Raw genomic sequence first — 18,561 nt, forward strand, 5'->3', positions numbered from 1 at the left:
AACAGTATAGGTAAGCCAAGGCCAAGAAGAGCACAGTCTGATAATCCTCTGGATTTGGGCAGCTTTAGGATTTTTTTGGAGAAGAATCTGTTTCCAACTGGACCCATTGTTTATCATGAGAATGGTGAAACCAGTCAAGATTACGAGAGAATATGACTGCTTTATGATAATAATAATGGTCCAGTAATGCTGCACCTCTATGCACTTTTGATCGACAAAGCATCTACCAGTTAATTCGAGGTTTAGTAGTCTTCTACACAAATTGTGAGAAAAGACTATTTACCTTTTTGTAAAAATGTTTTAGGTAGTTTAATAGGTAAGGTTTGGAATATATATAAATATTTTGGCAAAATATCCATTTTAATGGAATTAATACGACCAAACCATACTAGAGAAAGCTTTGTTAGGCTTTTTCTCCTCTGTTTTCACCTGCTGATCTGGCCAGAAATACACCTCCCGTATTGCTGAGACACAGAGGGCACATTTTGACATCAGCACTGTCAGTCTGGGAGGAGGGGAGTGTTAGATGTACTAGCAGATTTAGATACACAAATAACAAATTAAAGCCAGCTTCATTGTATCATGGAATTTTTTTTAAGAGACCTGCAAACAGTAGTCCTTGTCCTTGCCTTATAACAGGATCACTTTAAAATGTATGCAAACGCTAAGAATTAACTTATTTTGGTTAAATATACCAATGAAAGTGTTTTTCTATATCTGTTTTATAAGTGCAGAAAAAAACTACCACTGTTGGTAGATATATTGTGGACCTTGCCCAGGACCTTGCCCATCTATGTAAAGTAGATAGGGGAGTTCCCAATAGTTCTGTTATGTTTCTGTTGTCCTGAAGCAGCACAGAGAGTGAAGGTTGTCAGACAGGAGATGTATTATTAGTAAAATCACTAGGTGAACCTTAAGGGAAAAAAAAACTAAATAGAGAGAAAATTAAAGGAGCTGCAATTTAAGGATTGGTAAACTGCAATGAAAACCATTTTGTTAGATACGCTTTAAGTGAGCGAATGATTGCCAGATGTGCAGCACCACCTAGTGGGTGGAAATGTGCAACACTAAAGGGATGCTGGGGGTCCCTGTTCTCAGATGAAACCCGGAAAGACATGGATGGAACATGGGAAAGTAGTAGAAGAGAGGCCTGCTAATTCGGTTCAACAGGACCCCAGCTCTGTCCATCACTAAGGGTGAGATATGGTGGGACCATGAACTAACCATCCACGCCCAACACAAATCCTGTGTTTACTAACAGCCCTGGCTTTCCTTATGATCTGTAAGCTAGCATGTGTGTATGTAGTCTTGTTATGTGTATATACAAACCAGCTAGAGAGCCTGGCTGGCAGTATATATGCATACGACTTTGCTTGTTAAAGGGACACTATCTCCCAAATAAATAGTTTTTAATATATTTTGTATTTTAATAGTATTGTAGTTGTTTTCCCATATTTGCATGGTGTGTCCAGTGATGTATTAGTAATAATAGATCTTAATGTGTGGGATCTTCTCTGTCACATTTTAATGTGCATGCCCTTCTAGTAGGCAGGGCCAGAGCTGGATTACCAGGGCCTAGGCGTGTTAAAAACTTTGGGCGTTTTTTCATAGAGCTTCAGTTTTACAAATGCCTGTTTTCTTCTTTTTTTTCTGCTGTTCCGTATGATCATTGTAACCATTCATTCTCTATAAATATGACTTTTATTGTAATATTCATCATACATAGTCCAGTATTTACACACAGTCCTTGGAATTCTTTAAAACAGTTCTTAACTTACAAATTAAAAAGTCAGAAGCTGCAAATAAAAAAAAGAACACTTACCTGTCTAAGGATCCAGCGCCATGTTCACCTGGGCGGGTTCCTCACCAGTAGGGACGAGCTTTATGTTCGAGTCGAACATGAGTTTGGCTCGAACATTGGCTGTTCGTCTGCTCGGCGAACAGCGAACAATTTGGGATGTTCGTGGCAAATTCGAAAAGCCGTGGAACACCCTTTAAAAGTCTATGGGGGAAGTCAAAAGTGTTAATTTTAAAGGTTAATATGCAAGTTATTGACATAAAAAGTGTTTGAGGACCTGGGTCCTGCCCCAGGGGACATGTATCAATGCAAAAAAAAGTTTTAAAAACTGAAGTTTTTTTAGGATCAGTGATTTTAATAATGTTTAAAGTGAAACAATAAAAGTGAAATATTCCTTTAAATTTCGTACCTGGGGGATGTGTATAGTATGCCTGTAAAGTAGCGCATTTCTAAAGGAAAAAAAGTAATTTAACCTCCCTGGCGGGATGAAAAAACATGCTGAAAGCGGTACAATTATTTGCAAGGAAATTTGGTGTTTTATACTGTAGGCCTGTGATTTTTAGGAATAACTCACTTAAATCTGACCAAACAAGAATCTAATAGGCATCCTGGGTATGACATTTTTTTAAAAACAAAATTTTAAATTATAATATAATAAATAATTATAAATAATTATAGCAAGTAATAATATCATTGAAATAAAAATTATTCAATAATGTAATCAAATCAAAATCACTGAAATTTTCTCAGTTGCAGAATTGTTGCTGTCATTATTTTTTTTTTTTATGACGAATTTCCCCGCAAATCGCTATCGCACAATTCTGCAAGTGATTATAATTTATTATCGCTGTTTTCTAGCTGATCTAAAACCATTTTTGACATAAAAAGACACTTTTGGTTGCTATGGACAATCTACAGTTTTCAGGCAGAAAGAAAGGTTTTTATTATATAAAATCACATGTAGGACACTGGGCAGACCACTAGGGACAAGGGGTGTGTGTTTTTTTTACATACAGTACTGTAATCTATAAGATTACAGTATACTGTATGTATGGTGTTTGTTTACTTATTTGAATTTGGCGCCGATCTCCGCTCCCGTGCGTCGTAACGTCGCAGGGAACGGAGATCGGCGGCACAGGAGGACGCTGTGTGAATCGAGCGAGGTCCCGCTCGCTCACACAGCGTGGTGACATCGCTGGATCCAGGAGAAGGTAAGCCAGCGCATGCTGCAGGCTCTGCATGTCTACCCCGACCGTGACTCGGGGTTACCGATCGTAACATGAAAAACCAACCCAGAGTCACGCTCGGGAATACCGCCAGGGGGGTTAAAACTACTCGCGGCTATAATGACTGTTGGTCCCGGCAATACAGATCAAAGTCATTGAAAAAAACGGCACTGAACCAAAAAAAAAAAGCGTGGGTGTCCCCCCTCAAATTCCATATCAGGCCCTTCAGGTCTGGTAAGGATATTAAGGGGAACACCACGCCATTTTTTTTTTATTGCATGGGGTTCCACCCAAAAATCCAAACCAGACCCTTCAGGTCTGGTATGGATTTTAAGGGGTACCCTACGCCATTTTTTTTTTAAATGGCGTGGGGTTCCATCCAAAAATCCATGCCGGACCCTTCAGGTCTGGTATGGATTTTAAGGGGAACCCCGCACAAAAAAAAAAAAGTGTGGATTTCCCCCAAACATCCATACCAGACCCTTATCTGAGCCCTTATACCCCCCCCCTGAACTTTACCAGGCCACATGCCCTCAACATGGGGAGGATGTCCCTATGTTAATGGGGACAAGGACCTCATCCCCACAACCCTTGCCCGCTGGTTGTGGGGGTCTGCGTGCGGGGGGCATATCGGAATCTGGAAGCCACCTTTAACAAAGGGGAACTCCAGATCCCGGCCCCCCCATGTGAATTGGTAACGGGGTAAATTGTACCCCTACCATTTCACAAAGAAAGTGTAAAAAAAAACACAGACACAACTGGACAAGTCCTTTATTTAAAAAAATAAATTCCAAAATTCCAGCAATGTAATCCCGTCTCTCAATGTTTTAAAATGCACTACATCCCTGCATAGGATTCCATACTAAACACACTTGTAGTGCACTAATGGCCTTCCCTTTAATCAAGAATACATTGTAAAGTGATAAATATTTAATTCTTGTCATCACCTGAACACCAGCTAAAATTTCACATCTGTCTGAAATTGAGAGCACCAGAGTAGGCTGTAGGAATGCAGAGGGAGTATAAACAGCAGGAACACAAATCTGCAGTCTCCATTAATGACTTAGTAATTGAAGCTTGGTTCTTGTTGCAGGGATCTTTATGCCTCAGGTAGCTTGGACCCTCACTGGTACAATGAGGTTATCACGCAATGCAATTATATCATCATAATAAGTTTGGCAAAGATAGCACTGCAGATTGAGATAGCAGTTGTAGGTCCCCAGTTAATTACTAAAAGTGACTAAGACTTAGACTATGACTAAGTGCTGTTTAGTGTAAAATGTATCTGAAGGTCATGAGTTCTATCTTACTGTAATGAAGCATCCATAAACATTTATGTCAGCATCTTGCCAGTATGTGCTTTCAAAGCCTTTGAATGTCCTGCGAGCTTGACAAGCGCCCGGAGAAGCTGCCGTGGCTAAACAGTGGACTGACCTGGAGCAGTAACAGGTGTAGCCAGTATTTTATATAGCAAAAGGCTTGTACCATTTTTGGCCCACCCACCACAGCCCATGGGTCTGATTCAACCCATGTTCCCATTCCACTGCTCTGTACTTCTAGATAAGGGTGAGCATGTAACCTCAGTACTTGCACAACCAACTGACAGGGTCAAGCTCTGTCATGTGGGAGGTGGGGATCTACAAATACAGACATGAACCTACATGGGCTTACACAGGGCTTTCTAAGTATAAGGGAAGGGGCTATCGCGAGAACCTGCCACAATGCCATGAATTCCAGGCTTAGGCAAGTTTAATTATTGATAATTTAGACCATAAAGTTACAGTATACTATATTAAGGCTAAATATTACATGTATAAGTTTAGTCATGGCTGGTTCTCTTTAAGAGAAACAAGCAAAGACTCAATAGTGTGCATGTAAATTTATTTTCTAGGTGCTCTAGTTTGACTTACCTTTTTTGCTGTAGACTGCAAGTTCTATTATTTGTTTTTCTACATCCCCTTCTCTCCCAATGACTGCGTTATTATGCATTATTGCCAGTGGTGAGGATAACATGATATGGGTCCAGTGGCTGGCAATGCTAATTATTTGACAGTCGGACAGCAGCACTTGCAAATGCACTTGTTTGATGTTACACCGTCTTCTGTTTTTTTGAATGTCAGTAACATTACCAAGTGTTTATAGCTACATGAGTAACTCTGTCAATCCATGGAACACTAGAGATTATTAGAACTCTGAAACCTGCACACTAAGGGCCAGATTCACGTAGAATTGCGGCGGCATAACATATCGTAGATACATTACACCGCCGCAAGTTTTCAGCGCAAGTGCCTGATTCACCAAGCACTTGCGTGAAAACTTACGCTGGCAGCCTCCGGCGTAAGCCCGCGTAATTCAAAGGGGCGTGTGCCATTTAAATTAGGCGCGCTCCCGCGCCGGACCTACTGCGCATGCTCCGTTTTGAAATTCCCGCCGTGCTTTGCGCGATGTGACGTAATTTTTTCGAATGGCGACGACGTGCGACGTGCGTAGCGTACTTTTGTATTCCCGGACGTTTTACGCAAGACAAAATTTTTTTTACATTTCGACGCGGGAATGACAGCCATACTTTATACAGCACATACGTGTGCTGTGTAAAGTTAGGCCACCTAAAACGACGACTAACTTTGAGACGGGAAACTAGACTAGCAGCGACGTAGCGAACGCGAAAAACCGTTGTGGATCGCCGTAACTACTAATTTGCATACCCGACGCTGGTTTACGACGCAAACTCCCCCCAGCGGCGGCCGCGGTATTGCATCCTAAGATCCGACAGTGTAAAACAATTACACCTGTCGGATCTAAGGGATATCTATGCGTAACTAATTCTATGAATCAGTCACATAGATACTCTGAGAGATACGACGGAGTATCTGAGATACTCCGTCGTATCTCGGCTGTGAATCAGGCCCTAAATTAGTAACACCGAACTCAAAGGTTAAAGACAAAAACAGACGTTTCAGAACTTTGAAGGTGTGTGGCTACCAAGACCGGCTCTCGGTAAACCAACCACATGCTCAAGCTAAAACACAAGACTGTCCAACAGAAGGTAGAAGACACACAATATAGTATTTACATATGTAGAAAAACATACAACACATACCTATGTTTTACAAGCCCAGCCAAGCACTGAAACAGAAGCTTGCATATCCAACACCCAAAACTCAAGCAAAGTAATCCAGTATATGTAGCAGAGGAAAGTAAAGACTTTTACTTTGGGGAAACAAAACAACTGCTTAACAATATCATGGCCCAACAATTGAGGACAAACTTTTTCAGTCCCCCCTACACTTTAAGGAAAGAGAACAATTGTTTGTGGACAGTAAGATGCATATTTTGGACAGAACAACTGGTTATCCAGAGGCGTGAACGAGGCCATCTATGTCATACCAGAACAAGTATCTTTAAGCATGGTTAGGGGTCTTCAACACCATTTGTCACCCATATATAATACAGTTTTAACAACTTTACCCTGAGATTTGGAATCAACTCACACCTTTAGCCATTTAACCCCTACAATTAACGTATGTCCCAGACCATGGCAATTTAAAGGGTCACTAAAGGAATTTTTTTTTTAGCTAAATAGCTTCCTTTACCTTACTGAAGTACTGGTTTCATGTCCTTATTGTTCGTTTTTGCTTTGAAGTTGCTGTAATTCTGCTGTGATCTCCACACTTCCTGCTTGTCTGGCTCCTTATAACCACAGTACTGGGAGCTTTTCACGGTGGTCTAAGCTGTCATTACTGTGTGTCTAAAACTTAACAGAACCAATCAGATTCATTTTAAAAACAAAACACTGCCCTGGATTTGTTTGTTTTTGTTCTGTGGGTCTCTTTACTTCACAGAAACATGAAACCAGTTTAAAACCGAAAGTGAAACTAGAGGCACATTATATGATTGAATTTAATCTATTTTTAATAATAATAATTTAAAAGGAATCAGTTAACTTGTATGTCTCTATACCCTGTAAACAGTCATTTCAGCAAAAAAAATGTTTTCCTTTAGTGACCCTTTAATTATATCATATATTATAATGCTAATTTAGCTTCCCATCATGTTCTTTGACATTCAACATCTATCTTAACACATTCCATAATGACTTGATTAAGGGGACTGAGTTACCTGTGTGGCTGTGAATGCTTGGATATGTTTCTGACACTCATTAAAACGGAAAAAAACTACTTAAATTAAAGCCCAGTACATACTAACCATTTTTTTTTTCAGTTCAAACCAGTGGGCTGAAAAAAACCTGATAGATCAGGAGGAGATGATCCTGTACTAAAAATCCGATGTTAGTAAAGCAATCTCCCCGCTAAGTTATTGTGTTCTGACAGGGGAATGCCCCCCCCCCGCCTCGCCAGAAAAAGCCGGTGGCTGAGAGCGCTAATCTGATGCTGATCGGTAGACCTTTTTCAGTTATGCCCCTTCGACAGAAGCCGGATATACGGCTGACTTCTGTCAGACTGGCTGTCGTACGCACGGGGTCGAATGCCGGGCGATTTTTATTGAACCGCCTGATACTGCCTAATATTCAGCCTGTGTACGGGGCTTAAGCATCAAAACACCTTCACCATTATAGAACAAGTAAAGTTGAATGTGACTTACTACTACTAGCTATGCCACGACCTAGACAAATGAGGACATTCACAGACAGTGTTATCATTTCCATCACATTTATTTTATTTGCTTAACTCTCTGCAGGTGAGTACCGTATCTATTAAATTGTCCTGATACCTTTATGTTATTCATGAAGCTTTTGATACCAGATTGTTTAATTGTTTGATAGGTAAATAGGGTTTCTCAGTATAACATTCATTTTTGCAGTTCTATACTTGGCTATACTTACATTTTTTTCAGAACATAGGTGTGAGAAGTGAAAGCATCAATTATTGGTACAATTTTGCTTAATCTTTGCAGACTTCTTCTATAATTCTTTTATAATTGTATGGTATTTAAATGCTCCTGGATTCTTGTACACGATAATTTGTACATTCAGAGTGAAGAAAAATAAATAAAAAGTTAAACAATCTGCACCAAATGTGTGTTTTCTCTCTTTGTATCTTGACTTTAATTGAATTGAACTTAAAATTCTCACTTTGTGCTTGTGGATAATTATTTTTTGGAAAATAAAAACCTATTGTTTGTGCCTAGATATGGCAGCTGTATCAGTCTTTTGGCTTTTTAAGTATTTCTGTTAGCCAAGAGTTCTTATAACAAACTCAAGCACATTATTTCAACAGGAGTGGTAACTACTCATACAATTAAATTATCAGATACTGTAACATTTGTATTTTGTGACTACTGGTGTGTGTGTGTATCTCTCTCTCTCCTATATATATATATATATACCTCCAAAAGGCTAACATTTTTGTGTGATATGTACAGTAATGTAGTTTTAATAAAAGAACAGGGGACACAGACAGCAATACAATCTTAAAAGAAAAAATGCTATAGATATACTTTAAAGCGGAGTTCCAACCACAATTAGCATTTTTTAAATGTATGTCCTTTCATCCTGCGTTTTTATAATATAAATCTGGTCACTTACTATTTTACAATCCGCCGCCGATCTGCATAGATATTCAAAAAAGATAGTTTATAAAACTATATCTACACCGTTGTCATTTTGCTTGTGGGCATTGTGAAGCCTACAGGCATTTACTTTCTGGAAGTCTTGGATGGGGAGTGATAATTGGACAGCGCACTGCATCCTGGGAAATGATGACACACATTTCCCAGGAGCATTAGAGGGAGATGATGTCAGAATCCTAGGTGGTTTCAAAGGCAGATTTTGTGGGACCGCATAGCAACAGGCATTTCCAGATGAGTAAAACAAAAAAAATCTTATTTTTTTTTCTTTTTTAGTCGTAATCTACAGTTTAAAGCAAAATTGTTTTTTGATGAAACCTCCACTTTAAGGAGATACCTAAAAAATGCAGTTAAAACACAGAAAATTAAGTATTTCAAACAACAAGTGCACTTTAAAACAAAGTGAATTTAGCCTTTTTGCTTCCTGACTTAAAGTGGAGTTCCACCATAAATATAACATTACATCAGTAGTTTTAAAAAAAAATCATCAATCCTTTACGAAATTTTTTTTTTTTTTTAGATGCCTTCAAAGTGTTGTTGCTAGGCAGAATAGTTAATCTTCCCACTTCCTGCACCTAGGTGCTTAATGCTTCCTAACCTACACCGCACAGACTCCTGGGAATGTAGTGGGTGTAACTTTCCAGGAGTCTGTGCACTCCCCAGTCTCAAAGAATCATGTGACTTGGACAGCACAGGTGCTGAAACCTGATCTGACACTGCTTGTGCAGCACTGAGCATGTGCAAGATTTGCAAGGCTGAAATCCAGGAAGTCATACAGTCTGGCTTCATGATGCCCACACTTAAGATGGCCCCAGTCAATTTCTATTTTATAAAGTCTCTAAATGCTGTAACAACCTAACAAAACGAACCTTAGTTTACAGGCCAACTTTTCTAGAATACATTAAGCTTGTGTATTACAGGGGTATTTATATTTAAAAAGTGAAATTGTGGCTGGAACTCCGTTTTAAAGGAGAAGTAGCATCAAAGCTCTTTTGGCCCTTCTTCTCTTGCACTTTGTTCTGTACTCCTGTGACCCGTTTTTAATGGAATGTGGGCTAAAGTCAGCTGATGTCACTTAGCTGGTCCCCCTCCCCTCCCACAGCCCAGCTCTCCAGTGAGAACTGGAGAGGCAGAACAGAGAGCAGGCGACCCGCAGCCTAACACATTAGGGTGTTCATCCCAAAACTCAAAAACATATGCGTGTGTGTGCATGTGGATGGTGTCAGTAGTTTTTACTTTTGTATTATTTTATTTCTTTTATTATTTTTATTTTTTGACAATTTTTTGGGATGAAATATCAGGGGTCTAAAATGGTCACCTGCTCTGCCCAGGCACATCTGGCACACCCTGTGCACATTCTTATGCTGGTGACTGACACCATCCTCTGCTCACTGAGGACCGCAAGCTGAGCGATTAGTGGTCTTTAATTACTCAGTTCTCGGTCTTAGAGGCGACGGGGGACAAATGCAGCATGGGGCCAATGCTTCATCCACCTAGGTGAGTATAATTGTTTGTTTTTTCAATTGCCATACTTCTCTTTTAATTTAACCCACCATCTCCCTTCACAAATGCATGCCTACCTAGCTGTTTGCTTACATCAAGCTTCATAAGCCTTGACTGTGCATTTTATGCTCATTACAGCTCTCTATACGTCTATACGTCTATGGAACTACCTTTGATCTTATATGGCCTTGGAACACAGCCCCATAAAAATTCATGGGGCTGTAATTTGCAGGCAAAGCTATGATAGTAAACAAACAGTAAAACTGCAGCCGCTGGATCTAGGTATGTAGGCATCTGTGAAGGGTTAGGTTTGCTTAGGGGAAAGGGGTAAAAAGCATACATGCACTTTTAGGTAGATTCAGGTACGGCCGTGCAATTTTAAGACAGCGTAGCCTAGCGTGTTTATACTACGCCGCCTTAAGTAAGAGAGGCAAGTACATGATTATCAAGGCACTTACCTCCTTACTTAGGGCGGCGTAGTGTAAACGCGGCGGGCATAAGGGCGCCTAATATAAATGGGTTGGAGGGGGGCGTGTTGTATGGTAATGAGGCTTGACCTCACGTTTTTGACGTTTTTTGTTACTGCGGATGTGCCGGGCGCCTACATTTCCCAGTGCGCATTGCGGCTAAGTACGCCGTACGGGCCTATTGATTTTGACGTGAACGTAAACGACGTAACTCCCGATTCGCGGACGACTTACGTAAAAAATTCGAACCTCGCGGCGGGAAAGGCGGCCATACTTTAACATTGTTATTCCACCTCATAGGTGGAATAACTTTAGGCCACCTAAGGCCTTACGGAAACGACGTAATTCGAGTGCGGCGGCCGGGCGTACGTTCGTGAATCGGCGTACAAACTAATTTACATAATCTACGCCGGCCGCAATGGAAGTGCCACCTAGCGGTCATCCGAAAAATTGCAATCTAAGATAGGACGGCGCAAGCCGTCCTATCTTAGATATTTTTAAGCGTATCTCTGTTTGAACATACGCTTAAACATACGGTGGCGTAGATTCAGAGTTAGGTCGGCTTATCTACTGATAAGCCGGCCTAACTCTTTCTGAATCTACCTATTTGTTTTTAAAGGTGCACTTACTCTTCATATGCTTACTTTCTAATGCTTTTGCTTGTCCATTTTTATTCACTTGTAATGTGCCTTTGAACGTTTCAGTTCCAGAGCACATCCTCCTTCTTTGCATATCATAGCCATCTCCTCTTCTGGGAGTGTCTAATTACTGTTTGTGATAGCCTAGCTCCTCTGCTCCTCCCCTCATCTCCCTGATTAACCATTTATGTAGCTACTGGGAAAGTGGGGCTGCTGACATCACATCCAATATAGTGCTGCTCAGCAGCAGTCTCAAATCTTTTGGATGTCAAAGGAGACTTACAGGTAAACAATATATCTACAATAAGTTAAATGCACATATAATCTTTTGGGAAGTATTTAGCTGAAATAAATGGTCTGGCAACAGAAAATCTTAAAATTCACCCCACAGCTTGGAGCATCAGCTTTCTAAATATAATCACACACTTCAGATAACAGAAGAGGGTAATTTACACGGCCACACTGCTCAGAGCTTATACAATGTTTCATCTTTGGCAGCATACTATGGTATAACCATTGTTGTCTGTGGTGTCTCCCAAAACACAAACTTGCTTGCACAGCACAATAAAGATGCTGAAGATGCAAACATTTTGCTGACCTTGAAAATCACCTCCTCCCATAACATTAGGTATTTAGGTATATGCTTATATTTAGAAAGATGCTGCTTTGGAGAGTGATTGCATTTAAATAGTGAAAGGTGATTGCCTCAGTGGAATTAAACTGTAATAATAGATTATGCTAGGTAAAAAAATAAATGAACAAAAAAAAATCTATTTTTTAACCAGATTTTAGAATTGGCTTAGGTTTTCATTACATGCAATAAAAAAAAAGGAGTCAGATTTGCAACATAAAATATACAGACTCATATATTAATTTAAAACTGAACTTGAGGCAGACACTTCATGCAGGTATGTGCTCTTTGTGCATGCATGCACTCTTTGTGTATGCATTTTAACCTCCCTGGCGGTATGATTATGTCAGATTTTAGGTGCTGAAAGCGGTACCATTATTTTGCACGGAAATTTGGCATTTTATATTGTAGGCCTGCAATTCTGAGAAATAACTCACTTAAATCTGTCCAAACAAGAGTCTAGTAGACATCACAGGTATGATGAAGTTTGAAACACAAAATCATAAATTATAATATAATAAATAACTATAAATAATTATAACAAATATTAATATAATAATAATAATAATAATAATAATAATAATAATAATAATAATAATGTAATAATGTAATCAAATCAAAAACACTGAAATTGGTCAGTTGCAGAATTGTCGCTGTCATTACTTTCAGTGTTTGATGATGAATTTCCCCACAAATCGCTATCGCTCAATTCTGCAAGTGATTCTAATTTATTAAACGAAAAGAGATTTAAAGTGGGCAATATGCGCCCAAACCCACAAAAAATCAATTCAAGCGCTTATGAAAAAACTAGCCGACTGACTGAGACAAAAGGTCAATGTTACTGATTCTAATTTATTATCGCTGTTTTCTAGCTGCTCTAAAACCACTTTTGACATAAACGGACACTTTTTGGTTGCTATGGACAATCTTCAGTTTCCAGGCAGAAAGAACAGTTTTTATAATATAAAAGTGCATGCAGGGCACTGGAAAGACCACTAGGGACAAAGGGGGTGTGTAATTATTTTATACAATATACTGTATGTGTATTGTGTTTTAACTTTTTTGAATTTGGCGCCAATCTCCGCCCCCGTGCATCGTAACGTCGCAGGGAACGGAGATTGGCGGCACTCGGGGGACAGTGTGAATCGAGCGGAGGAGGACACAGCTCGCTCACACAGCAGGGAGACATTGCAGGATCCAGGGGACAAGGTAAGTAACCACTGCCTGGATACTGCGATGCGATCCCGAGTCTGGCTCCGGGATACCGCTAATGGTACTGGATTTCCACCCTGAGCCAGACTTGGGATTACTGCATATATACCCCCATTATATATATATATATATATATATATATATATATATATATATATATATATACATATATCCCCCAATATATATATGTGTAGTTAGTGGTTTACATGAAGTTCACTTTAAAAGAGTAAAAGTATGCCCAAATCGTTTTTTGGCTTTATTTCTTTTTAGAGCCCCAGGAATACTTTTACTATTGTACTCATATGAACTAGAGTCAACTGAAAACAAGCTATAGCCCCCTAGCAGCTGAAGGAAGGATCCTCTGAATACTGTAGGGATCTATCCGCTGTAATGTGCCATTAGTAATGGTGCAAGATATTCACACGGACACAAAGGCATTACAGGGTAAAAATACAATACAGCTCACACACCTTTCTTCCATTCCCTTTAGGCTGCAAAGTACACTAGTCACAAGACAATTATTATAGTTTTTCCATTGCTGACCTCTCCCTTTAACAAGTTTATTCTTCGCTGTCCAGCTGATGTTTTAGCTTAAATTGATTGTAAAGGTTATAATTTTTTACAAACATGTTATACTTACCTGCTCTGTGCAATGGTTTTGCACAGAGCAGCCCCAATCCTCTTCTGTTTGAGTCCCCAGTAGGTGGTCCTGGCTCCCCCCCCCCCAATGAGTGCCCCCAATAGCAAGCCTCTTGCTCGATCCCTAGCCGTGCTCCTGGAAATGGACATTGTCCATCCACACACAGAGCATGGCTCAGCCTCGCCCCCGCTCTCTCCTCATTGGCTCACTGCTGAGCGATCCAATGGGGAGAGAGAGATCCAAAAGAGCCGTTGCTCTCATGCACATCGCTGGGTCGAGATGGGGCTCAGGTAATTATAAGTGGGGGGCTGGGGGTGGGAGCTGCACCCAGAAGGTTTTTTACCTTAATGCATGCAAAAAAAAGTCCACATGTCACGCTCTGCAGGGCATACTGTTGTGTGCATAAACCAACTCATGCATCTACAACTCACTCTTTCTGCCGTTCCATTTTTCTTATGTCAGCTGGAAAATGGCAAGAGGTGCCTCCTAGTAACTGTGACTGAATTGTATTTCTATGAATAAGGAAAGGGGAACAGTATACTCACATGTAGTGAACAAGTGGATACTTAATAATGTAAAAAGGTGCCACGTCCTCCATGATTATTAGGAATTGTATTTCTAAGCAACACACAGAAATGAGAACACAATTGCTACTTTTCTAAAATCATGCCAGGCACATAATTGCTGCCCATTTTCTCACAGTTTGAGTTTTCATTACATTTAGAGACTCAAATTGAGTGTCCACCATGCCACTGGAATATTATTTCAATTTTTGTTCCAAACAAACTTCTACCAGAATCTTGGATACAAGCCAGTTAAGATGGCACAGGTATTTATTTTAAGAGAGATTGTACTTCAGGCGATTCTACATAGTCCATGTGAAACTTTGACATTAAAGGCTAGGTTCACCTTTCAAAAAAATAATAATAATATTAATAATAAATGCAAATATTTTTTCAGGTAAAGAAAATTTACATTTATTTATTTGTACTGGAACCAAGAGAGCATTGAATCCACAATCAGAAGATCATGATTTTAATATCAGGCTCCTATATAGTCTTCCTCTAGCTTTGTACCCATATCTTTGTATAGGCTTTCTGTTACAAAGCTAGAGGAAGACTGAATAAATTACAAGCATGCTGAGCAGGGCACTCGCAGCCCATTCATACTACAAGTATGTCTGCCACGGTGACAGATGATACTTGTGAATATTTTCATTCACAGGAATCTGTGAATGAAAGATGCGGCTGTGTGGGTGGAGACATGCATGGGCGGGCTGTTTTCAAAAACGTGACAGAGGGTGCAGGGAGAAGATCCCCCATTTGCTGTCACAGAGTGGGGCACTTTGGCAGCAGGAGGTAGGTGCATAGGAGCATGTTACACCCTTATATGGCTGTAACATGTAACAGGCTCCTAAAGATTAACTTATCCGTTAAGCCCAAGCCCTGAAGAAGGGAGAATACTTGGCCCCCAAAATACTTTGGCTAGGAATAGGACTTTTGAGATGATCATTTGTTGCTCTGTTTAGTTTATTGTGGACTTCCATTTGCTTGTCTATTTCATTGAAAATTTCAAACATTTACATTATAACCAATCAACATAATAGGTTTCAGAAGCTTCTTGAGCCACCTCCTTCTGATGTCAGAAGGGCTCTCGACAGAAAAGCACATGGTGTTCATTGCATATTTAAAGGTATCAGTTCAACATGGTATACAGTATATGAAAGGGAAATCTTCCTGTTATAAAAGCATGTATGGGATGGGATTTTTCCCTGATACTCATGTGACAGGGAAGAGCAACTTCATTCATAATTATGGTGGACAAATACTTAGCTCCCAACTGTCCCTGATTTCGAGGGTCTGTCCCTGATTTGGAGCAATGTCCCTCTTCCCCCCTTATTTATCCCTCATTTTGCTCTGATTTGTATAGTTGTATATAAAATGCACTTTTTATCTTTCAAAAAGTGTTTTCCAGTGCTAAACCTTTAATCCAAATTCTAAATTGCTGCATTTGTACATTTTAAAAGACAATATAAATGAATAGTAGTGGTAAAAAAAATTGCTGCATTTGTACATTTGTACATTTAAAAGACATTTTAAAAGACAATATAAATGAATAGTAGTGGTAAAAAAAGCCCTTGTGGATTTAATTAACCTTTTTTGGGGTTAATTCTCCTTTAAGGGGGTGTGGCGGGGGGCGTATCCTATGCCTACATACATTTTCTAGTAGGTGTCCCTCATTCCCGTCTCAAAATATTGGGAGGTATGCAAATGTAGCTTAGTTTATGCTGTGTTTTTGAATTTGATGTCTATCAGGTTGCTGATTTGACATCACTATTAGCACTTATTTTCATTACTGTTCCAAAGTCTGTAATCCCCTTGGCGACAGGTGGCGCTAGAGGGGTTATAGCAGAGCCACTTTTCCCCAGCAGCCAATTAGGGGAGTTTTCCCTCGCGGAGCATGCTGGGGGAGAGAATATCTGTGGCAGACGCCATTTTTCCACGTCCTTCGTGGGTTCCAGGTGCGGCACCCACCTTTAGGGTGTGCGCATCCAACGGACCCCGGTGATGGCCTACCAGGCCGGGGTCACATTCTACGCGGAGTTCCATGTTCCTGAGAGGGGCCCCAGTGACTTACTGGGTCCCCAGTTCTATTGAAAGGATCTCAGGCTGGATGCCGTTCGATTGGGGGGTTGGCTTGAGGAGAACCCAGAGGCAGGTTGTCTGACAGGACTTAACGAACCAATCGGGGATCTGGTGACTGGAATACTGACAGGTACACTTTGCTGTCATCCGGTGACCTCTGCTAAAATCTACTGGGAGGATTCGCTCAATTCGTCCATTTAGCTCATCCAAAGTAATAGGCCTGTGGCAGAGGCCCTAGAGCCAGGTCTGTGTGAGAGACCTGTTCCTCCCAGCAATCTAAAGTGACACTTCAGCTGCCAGGCTTGTGGCAGGAGTCTGCCCAGGGGGCACTTCACCCACTCTGGCTAGAGTGGCGACGAACTGAAATTGATACTACTGAGAGCAGGATTGCTCGGTTCATATCCAGGCCTGATACTGCAAAGTTCTCTCTCTCTCTTGCTTCATCAACCTTTATTTCCCATTTGATGTTGATGTTGGCCTGGAAATAAAGCATTGGAAAATCTTTATTCACTGTCTGGACATTCGCTCAATACTCTGTTCTCCAACTGCACCCCTAGACAACACCAAGGTAACTTAATACGCCGATCCCAACAACAAATCAGCGGCTCCCGAGGGAGTATCGCTACAGGCCCTTTAAAGAAGAGATGTGAGTAGCAAAGAAGCTCAAGAATGCTGATGAGTACTGAGGGCTGTTTGGTTGGAGCACAAAAGGAGAGGCAAAATGAGAGGCAACCCTAAAGAAGTTAATTTTTTGATTGGCTTGATTGACTCGAGCTGACTGCTCTAGTAAGAACTTTCCTCAACATTTGTTCTTTTTTTTATTATTTATCTATTTTTTAAAGCTTTTTACTTTAGGATTTCGTTTAAATCTGTTATACTATATGGTTAAAACAGATAATAACAAATATATATTGATCATATAAAATATAACTAGAATTAATACAGAATCCTCACTTATTTCTGGTACACTCATATCCACATCAGCCATGTTCTCTAAATGCATTTAAACTCAAATGTAGTTTGAGCCAACTACGTAATATATGTCACCTTCCAATGATACCTTAACCTCCCTGGTGGTATGATTATTTCATATTTTAGGTGCTGAAAGCGGTACCATTATTTTGCATGGAAATTTGGCGTTTTATATTGTAGGCCTGTAATTCTTAGGAATAACTCACTTAAATCTGTCCAAACAAGAGTCTAGCTGACATCCCGGGTATGATAAAGTTTGAAACACAAAATCATGAATTATAATACAATAAATAACTATAAATAATTATAACAAATAATAATATAATAATAATATTAACAATTATTAATTAATGTAATCAAATCAAAAACACTGAAATTTGCTCGGTTACAGAATTGTTGCTGTCGTTACTTTTAATGTTTTGATGATGATTTTCCCCACAAATCACTATCGCTCAATTCTGCAAGTGATTCTAATTTATTATCGCTGTTTTCTAGCTGGTCTAAAACCACTTTTGACATTAAGAGACACTTTTTGGTTGCTTTCTCCAGTTTCCAGGCAGAAAAAAATGTATTTATAATATAAAACTGCATGCAGGGCACTGGACAGACCACTAGGGACAAAGGGGGGTGTAATTATTTTATACAGTACTGTAATCTGTAAGATTACAGTGTACTGTATCTATACTGTGTTTTTACTTTTTTGAATTTGGCGCTGATCTCCGCCCCTGTGCGTCGCAACGTCGCAGAGAATGGAATTCGCGGCACTCGGGGCACTGTGTGAATCGAACGAGGAGATAGCTCGCTCACACAGCAGGGAGACATGGCAGTATCCAGAGGACAAGGTATGTAACTATGCCTGGATACTGTGATGCGATCCCGAGTCTGGCTCGGGGTTACCGCTAAGAGTACTGAAATTTCACCCCGAGCCAGACTCTGGAATACCGCTTGGGAGGTTAAAAAGAAAGTAATTAAATAAGTAACTTAGCTTCAGCTGTTGATTTACTAAAACTGGAGAGTACAAAATCTGGTGCAGCGTGCATGGCAGCCAATCAGCTGATAATTTCAGCTTGTTCAATTTAGTGTTGACAAGAAAAATCTGGAAGCTGATTGGTTTCTCTGCAGAGCTGCACCAGGTTTTGCACTCTCCAAATTTTGGGCTGCATTCACACCCAACCATAGCGATTTACTGGTGTTTTTATTTGAGAGTTTATGAGTGTTTTTAGAGGTGTATTACAAGCCTTTT

General features: G+C 40.1%; 1 protein-coding gene across 1 annotated transcript in view; it reads left to right on the top strand.

Moving 5' to 3' along the window:
* Window positions 1-1,106: 1,106 nt before the first annotated feature.
* ZDBF2 (zinc finger DBF-type containing 2) overlaps window positions 1,107-18,561 on the top strand; it is a 71,650-nt gene continuing 54,195 nt past the window's right edge. The window contains exon 1 of the mRNA XM_040357300.1: window positions 1,107-1,196. The gene's annotated coding sequence lies outside the window, so the exon portion shown is untranslated. The remainder of the gene's footprint in view (window positions 1,197-18,561) is intronic.

This window comes from Rana temporaria, chromosome 6 (assembly GCF_905171775.1).
Source record: "Rana temporaria chromosome 6, aRanTem1.1, whole genome shotgun sequence".
NCBI classification, from domain to species: domain Eukaryota; kingdom Metazoa; phylum Chordata; class Amphibia; order Anura; family Ranidae; genus Rana; species Rana temporaria.